General features: G+C 32.7%; 1 long non-coding RNA gene across 1 annotated transcript; it reads left to right on the forward strand.

The window, feature by feature from the left end:
- Positions 1 to 3,633: 3,633 nt before the first annotated feature.
- Positions 3,634 to 5,247, forward strand: LOC118487356. The gene is made up of 4 exons (XR_004881527.1): positions 3,634 to 3,835; positions 4,896 to 4,924; positions 5,023 to 5,077; positions 5,214 to 5,247. It is a non-coding gene; the product is annotated as an uncharacterized LOC118487356 (long non-coding RNA).
- Positions 5,248 to 8,514: the final 3,267 nt, after the last annotated feature.

Below are 8,514 nucleotides of genomic sequence, written 5' to 3' on the forward strand. Positions count from 1 at the left end.
TTTGCTTTTGGTTGTTGGACATATTTTTTAAATAGATGTAACAATATAAAAATGATCTATGATGATCATTAAAGAATTTATATTTAGGACTCCTACACGGGTTAAACCCAAAAATCGTGTAATACATGAACCCAAACATGACACGTGTATTTATACAGGTTGATACAAACATAACCCATTTAACTAGATTTTTTTTTTGTTTTTACATATTAATACTTCAAAATTGTAAACTTACATATATTTTTTTTTCTATTGAAGTAGTTATGTTTAAAATCAAACCATGTCAATTTATTTTTTAAAAAGTTATATTTTGACAAAAAAAATATCCAAATAGCTAGTTTAAGTTATTGTATTAAAACATATTACAAGCTTAGAAAATAAATAAATGAGTTAAACATATTAACCCGCGAACCCGCCACAACTTAGGGGCGTTCTTCGAGTTTTTTATCGGGTATGAGGTTTTCCGAGTCAGGTTGTTCGGGATTTTTTACTGAGCAAAAGTCACGATAGGTGACCCGTTTAAAACTCGGGTTGGTTGGGTTCAGGTTCGGGTTCGGGTTCGACCTAAAACTCACCTGAACACATTTAGACTAAGCTCGAACCAACAAATTTCGTATTAAGTTTATGTCGTGTCAAAAATTCAAATGCCTAGTCATGTTCATATTTAGCATAGTCGAAAAGTATGTCTAACCATCGCTAAAGGGAACAAGTGAACAACATTCGATAGCGATTCTATCATTTTTCTTTAAGTTCATTGAGACATTTCATCGAACGCTTAGCGAGCAACAAAACTTAAAACTATCAGTTAGCCGTGTATGACGCTAGAAAGCATTCATTGATGCGTCTCAAATCTCATTCTCAATCAATCTGTATTGAAAAGCAATTGACCAACTGCCGGATCCCACCAAAAATGGATAGAAATTGAAAATGCCATACCATCCGAAAATTATAGACAGTGATAGCAACCTTCCAGCCTTTCTGATGAGTATTGAAACCAAAACCCAATGCCCAAAATGTCAAATATTATTATAACATCTACAATGTTTCGTTTTTAAGGCTCCGTTTGCTGTATGTGTATACTAGGTTAGAATCCCGTGTAATACACGAGTTGAATAAATGTAATTTTATATACTAAATAATAAAGTAATATATCTTTAAAAACCTCGTTTATTACACGTGTTGAATAAATGTAATTTTATATACCAAATAACAAACAATATATCTTTAAAAATCACGTTTATTACATGGGTTGAATAAATGTAATTTTATATATTAAATAATAAAAAAGTTATATCTTTAAGAACCCCGTGTATTCTATGGGTTAAGTAAATTTAATTAATTTTATATATTAAATAGTGAAAAAGTTACATTTTTAAGAACTTCATGTATTGTAATTGAGTAAATTGCCATTTTAGTCCCTGAGTTTTGTCCAAATTTGCCATTTTAGTCCAAATAGTTTTTTTTTTTGCTTCTGGGTCCCTGACTTTTCCCTTTTGTTGCCATTTTGATCACATACACTAACTCCATCCAAAAACTCCATCTTTAACCAGGGGTATTTTGAGGATTTTCATTTTAAATGATTTCAATTGCCATTTTGATCCAATTCCAAAAAATCAAAAAAATTCCAAAAAATCAAAAAAATTCCAAAAAATAACAAAAATTCTAAAAAATCATAAAATTCTAAAAAATTCTAAAAAAATACAAAAGTTCCGTTTCGGCTCGAACCGTTTTGAACCCGAACCGTTTCGAGCTGAACCGTTTTGACGCTAACCGTTTCGACCCGTACCGTTTCGACCCGAACCGTTTCGAGCTGAGCCGTTTCGACGCGAACTGTTTCGACCCGTACCGTTTCGACCCGAACCATTTCGAGCTGAACCGTTTCGACGCGAACCGTTTCGACCCGTACCGTTTCGAGCTGAACCGTTTCGACGCGAACCGTTTCGAGCTGAACCGTTTCGAGCCGAACCGTTTCGAGCTGAACTGTTTCGAACCGAACCGTTTCTAGCTGAACCGTTTCGACCCGTACCGTTTCGAGCTGAACCGTTTCGAACTGAACCGTTTCGAGCCGAACCATTTCGAGCTGAACCGTTTCGAACCGAACCGTTTCTAGCTGAACCGTTTCGACCAGTACCGTTTCGAGGCACGGTTCGCGTCGAAACGATTCAGCTCGAAACGGTTCGGGTTGAAACGGTACGGGTCGAAATGGTTCGCGTCGAAACGGTTCAGCTCGAAACGGTTCGCGTCGAAACTGTTCGGCTCGAAACGGTTCAGCTCGAAATTTTTTGGAATTTTTTAGATTTTTTCGGGTCGAAACGGTTCGCGTTGAAACGGTGTCAATTTAGAATTTTTAGAATTTTTATGATTTTTTAGAATTTTTTGGATTTTTTTTGATTTTTTGGAATTTTTTTGATTTTTTGGAATTGGATCAAAATGGCAATTGAAAACATTTAAAATGAAAATCCCCAAAATACCCCTGGTTAAAGATGGAGTTTTTGGATGGAGTTAGTGTATGTGATCAAAATGGCAACAAAAGGGAAAAGTCAGGGACCTAGAGGAAAAAAAAACTATTTGGACTAAAATGGCAAATTTAGACAAAACTCAGGGACTAAAATGGCAATTTACTCAAAATATTATTATATATACTATTATACTAGGTTTGAACCCCGTGTATTACACGGGCTGCATAAATATAATTTATGTAATAAATAATAAAAATGATATATTTTAAAAAAAAAAACTCGTGTATCGCACGTGTTGAATAAAATATAATGTCATATGTTAACACTTACAATCGTCAAGATTTATCTTTTAAAAATGAATTTGGTGTACTATTCACTTATTATAACATTTCAGTTTCAAATGGAAACCTTTGATTTCTAATTTACCATAATTTCAATAACCGAATTCCAAAGTACATTGTGGACTCGAGTTGCTCTCGGAGTATTCCGTTTAGTCTAGTGAGTGCCCCAAGAGTACTTGGGATTGATGTTGTCAGCCGTTTAAAAAAATACTCGGGATCTAACTTTATAATTATATAAATAACAAACGTTTATTCTTATCTATTGTTTAAAGTTATTTATAGAAAAATAAATATTTTTTCTTATCTAACTTTGTTTAAAATTATGATTTTGTTCAATGTAAGAGATAAATAGGAAAATAAGATGACAAAGTACCAAAAAGTGACACGTATTAAGAAAAATTTTCATTTATTAGTATAGGAAGTTTTATTTATTTCATTCGATCAGTTTCGATTTTTTTTTTCATTTATTACTTTTTATATATTGAGTTAATTAATCATCTGTCTCCAAAAATATTTCAAACTTGTGATCACTTATCGGTTCAATAGTATATTCAAATAGTAAAATTTTTATGTCTAAAATTATTATTATTATTATTATTATTATTATTTAATATAAGAGATATCAATCTATTATCTATATTAAAACAAAACATTTTAGTGCCACTTGGCATTATCTTAATCCTATAAGTGCCACCTGTCATCTAAATATACCTCACAATTTTCAATTGAGCGGCAAGACGTCCATTCACTTGCTCTGCCTCTCTTTCATTGTTATTTATTTACTCTACCGCCACTGTATTTTGGTTGCAACGCTCATAAAGACTTTTCAAGTTTCCATAATTTTTTCAAATCATCTTCCAAAATATGTTTCGGTTCCCATCTTTAATTGTGTTTCATCGCACAAACCCTAAATCTATAAATCCATCTGAATTCTGCGGTTTCTTCTCATCGATTATTAGGGCAAACGATTTATCGATCGTATCTGTTTGTTCATATCTACTTGGCATTCAAACGATCTGTCAACCCTGATTTAAGGTACGATTATTTATCACTGATATGCCTATTTTATATGGTGCTTAATGTTGCAACAAATTTTAGGGTTTTATTTTGAATTAGATGATTTTTGTTATTCAATATCCGATTTTGTGTTGATTGTCTCCGAATAATCATAAGTAAGCATATGGATGTTTTCTAGATATTCAAATCTGTAAGAATTTTTGGTGGTTTACAATTTTATGGGTTATTCTGATCTTTAAGTCACATATGTTTGTATCGATTTTGAGAATCATGAAATTATGATGCTGTATAAAATTTTAGTACTTATTTGTTAATATTTTATTCCGATGTTCTTAAATTGTAACAAAATTTAGTGTTTTTTTTTTAATATGTGTTTTGATTAAATATCCGATCTTGTGTTGATTGTCTCCGAATATCATAAGTAAGCATATGGATCTTTTCTAAATATTCAAATATGTAAGAATTTTTAGTGGTTAAATTTTTAGGCCTTATTCTGATTTTAAAATCACATATGTTTCTGTCGTTTTTTAGAATCTTGGAATTATGATGCTGTATATAATTTTAGAACTTATTTGTTAATTTGTTATTCCGATGCAGACAATTTTTAGTTTTACTTAACGTTGAATTAGGATCTGCATATTATTGACTCTTTTAATTTTGAGGCCTGTAAATTTTTTTTAGTGTAGTTTTACTATATTTTTTGTAATCGTCAACCTACATATTCATTGATGTATATTATAAGGATTTTAGATTCTGACAATTCTTCAAGCATTTGTCGTTAGAAACTAACACATTTATACAAATAACTTATTTCTGAACATTGCTCATATTGCCTTATGATTGATGATTGATGATTGATTGAAACTGTTTTGTATATTTGAACTTACAAATGTATAAATGTAAACATGTTTGTGAATTATAATCATTGCATATGAATTTATCTGATGAGGTTTGTTTATTATTTGTCATTTTAGATCATTTGGTAGACCTGTCCTTTATTATTATGTTTCATATAGGTCATTTTTTTCCAAAAAAAAATTAATCTGACTTGCTTTGTTTATGTAACCTCTTATTTTAGGTATTTCGTATGGCTGAAAGTTCATCTAGGTAATTCATTTATATAATTTGTCTTTTGTTAACTCGATTTATTTCTCATGCTAACCTTAACATGTTACACTTGATTAACATCGCAATCTTTAAATCAGTTTCAGAGGACCCTGCTTTTGTAGGCACATGAATAAAGCAGACGAATTTATTATGGTAAATGACAAAGTATTACATAAGTTTTTTTTTTTATTTTCTTTATATGTTCATTAAGTACAGTTTGTTACTAATTTTTATAAATTAATACAGTTTATTTTTTTTATTTTTAAATCATTTTGTTTTTTTATAATAGTGTATTCCAGATGACGCTGTGTCCAAACTATGGGGTGTATATAAATGTCCTACAACTCTGATACCAAATGATAGGAGTAAGACCCCGTATCATCGGTTCAAATCAAACGATAAAAAGAAAAGATAGAACTACGACTCATTTGGATACAGATTCACCACCAAACGAAACCGTAGGGCTGCGATTTCCAACCGAAGATACAGATACACCACTACGGTTAGAGAATCGTGTCTAAGTTCACCACCCAACGCGCCACGGTTGAGCTAGCGTAGACCATTAATTTTAACCCATAATCCAATGAGATAAAATCAACACAAAAGTGTTCACGATCTAAACTCTCTTCTCCTCTGTTATCTGCTTGTAATCAAAAACCCGTTCCACCGTTCGGAGCCATTCGACAAAGGCATCGGGATCGAGCTTTCCATCATACTCTGGGATATCGACTTTAATATCGTTGTGTTGACGGCGATCTGGAGACCGTCTACCAAATACGTTGTAATCTTCCACATCAGTGTTTTCATTGTCATATTCATCATCATTCGGTCGATAACGAGGTGGGGAACGGTTATTCCTCCGTTGACGGTTCATAGCTAAAGTTAACCCACGAAGTTGTTCTTGCAATTCACGCACCTGTTGCTCAAGGGTTCGTCTATCATCTGCCATCGCTGCGAAAGTGTTTCTTTTGACGGATTGGAAGTAAGGAATCGGCTTTGGGCTCTGATACCAGATGTTATGAGCAACACTGGATCGGTTAGGATTTTGGGTATAACAAAAAAAAAGAGCTACGGATCAACCGGGTTACAGTCACACCTTCCGATTGAAACGTTGGGCAACGGCTTGTTTTCCGGTTACAGTCGCACCACCGGTTAAACAATTCCGGATCCTTTGAACACCTCTCGTTTGCCGATCGAGATAGCCAGGACACAATAAGACTCACAATCAATGAGACTCAACAAAACTTTTGCAAATTCTCTGCCGTTTCATTCATTCATTCGTCACTTAATAGTACCAGAGAATTACAATGAAATAACCACCCATACCTCCACTACTAAGTATGGCATAAAACAAGGAACTAACAATTGACCCAGTACGATGCGAAATTGAAATAAATCAAAACAAATGAGAATTAAAAATAACATTAAAATAAAAACAAATGGTAAAGACTAAGGCTTCACGTGGACTCCTCTTTTTTGCATGGCTTCATATGGACTCTTCATAATTTGTTTGGACCCAATTCATTAGGAGCCCATTTGGTTTGAGAGTGGATCCGGATTCAGCCGGGTTGGAGCTACTCGGGTCGTCGTTCGGGTCGTCGGTATCAACACCGAAGATGGCCAACAATTTAATGTTGGATTAAGCGCTGCTAAAGGAAAGATATTCTTTTTTCACGGTTGGTCCAATGTGGTTGAACATTTACGACTAACCATTGGGTGTTTGGTACTATTTAATCCGGTAGATTGTACTACGTTTAAGTTAACAGCTTTCGTTGATGGTGTTAGTCATACCACTTTTTGGACGTATCTGCTCCCTCCATCAACCCAATTTTATGTAAGATAACTTATATCTATATTTTAAATATTGTATTGATGTATTAAATTTGTTATACATATGTTAAATTTACTTATTGCTATTTTGTCTTTATCATTTCCACAGGTCATTCCTGAATGTATCCTGCCAAAACACTATGATTATTCGTCAAATGATGTAGTCTCTACTGTACTTACAGACAACAACACGTTTAACGTTCTCATTGAGACAATTGACGGAAAAGTAGGTTTTTCCGTTGGTATTGACGTAATTGTTTGTCAATTAGAGTTGAAAGATGGTTGTTTTATGTTTTTTACAAAATCTTTTGGTAATTTTTTCCATTTAAAAGTATTTGGGAAAAACGGTCTTCAAATGGATTTTTCGGATGTAGAGATCGATGAGGTATGTTTCATATTCGTACATAATTATATTTTTTTTCTGTTAATTTAATTTTTGTTATACATCTAATTTACAGGCTGAAGTTGCACCTGTTGATGTTGAAAATGAAAATGATGAAGAAATACATGGTGGTGTAAAAAAGTTTGTCCGTATGGCTGGTGAAGATCATTTTGTAAGTTATAAATTCATTTTACATGCTGCAAATACACAAATGGTATCCAATTTTTACTTAATAAACATTCTTTTTTTGTTTTTTACAACAATACAGAGGATTCCCGATCCTGTTTCACGCATGGCTAGACTTCATGAAGGTTTAAAGGATTTGACCGTTAGATTTTTGCATCTGGATCCGCCAATTCAGATTACAAACGGGACCAGACGTGAAAGACGTGAAAGAAGAGGCAAGACTTCTTTTCGATACGCTTTAACCTCTTGGAAGAAGTTCATGAAAGCCGCTCGGATTAACGTCTGTGACCAGGTTCACTTTTCCTTTGATGAAAATGATCAGGTTTTGAGTGTTGAGAGGGTTGTACCCTACGTTAGGCCTACCAAGTAGTTATAAGACAATTACGGCATGTTTTTTGCCTTTCAATTTTATCTTTTGTTTTAACATTGGTGTTGGTTTTGAATTTCAAGTTTTTATATTATTTTAATAACTTTACTGTTATTTTAACCACTATATTACATGTGTGACAATTTTACTCTATGTGTTTAGTAGTTTTTATTCCCACTACATTTATGATTGATAAAAAATGATATATAAACTACTAATAAGCATACAATTAAATAGATATATTCTCATATTAAGAATTAAGATTAAGATATTAAGATTAAGATTAACACAAACATGAAGATAGCTGATCGTTTGTTAACAAAAAACCATTATTCCCCACGGAATTGGTACCTAGATCCAGCATCCACCGGAGAAACATAATAGGTTACTATTTTGCTAAAAGTATAAAACGCCATAATATTACTACCACAAATTGTTTCTTTCATTATAAGCCTTTTTACAAAGCAACCATTACCATCAAATTTCCAGCTGCTATATAATAGCTTGCCTTATACTGTCCATTCAATTTAAAACACCTATAAACGGGTCCAAATCTCCGTGTTTATAATTAGCGACTCTAACTATTTAGTTTCATGTCTTTGTTACAATTGAGTTTATGAACTGATATTTATTCTTTGAATTAACTTTTATTGTTTTATGTGTTGGCGAGTCGGTATTTAGGCCCTGAACTAAATTATCTTATATTTATTTTTTTTATAGTTACACTTCAATTAAAGATAATGAAGTCGGAGTTTAAAAACCATATTGGAAGGCTCGTGCAGGTAAGTTTAATCGCATTATTTTCACATACATATCATGTTTACA

Source organism: Helianthus annuus, chromosome 15 (assembly GCF_002127325.2).
Source record: "Helianthus annuus cultivar XRQ/B chromosome 15, HanXRQr2.0-SUNRISE, whole genome shotgun sequence".
In the NCBI taxonomy this organism is placed as follows: Eukaryota; Viridiplantae; Streptophyta; class Magnoliopsida; order Asterales; family Asteraceae; genus Helianthus; species Helianthus annuus.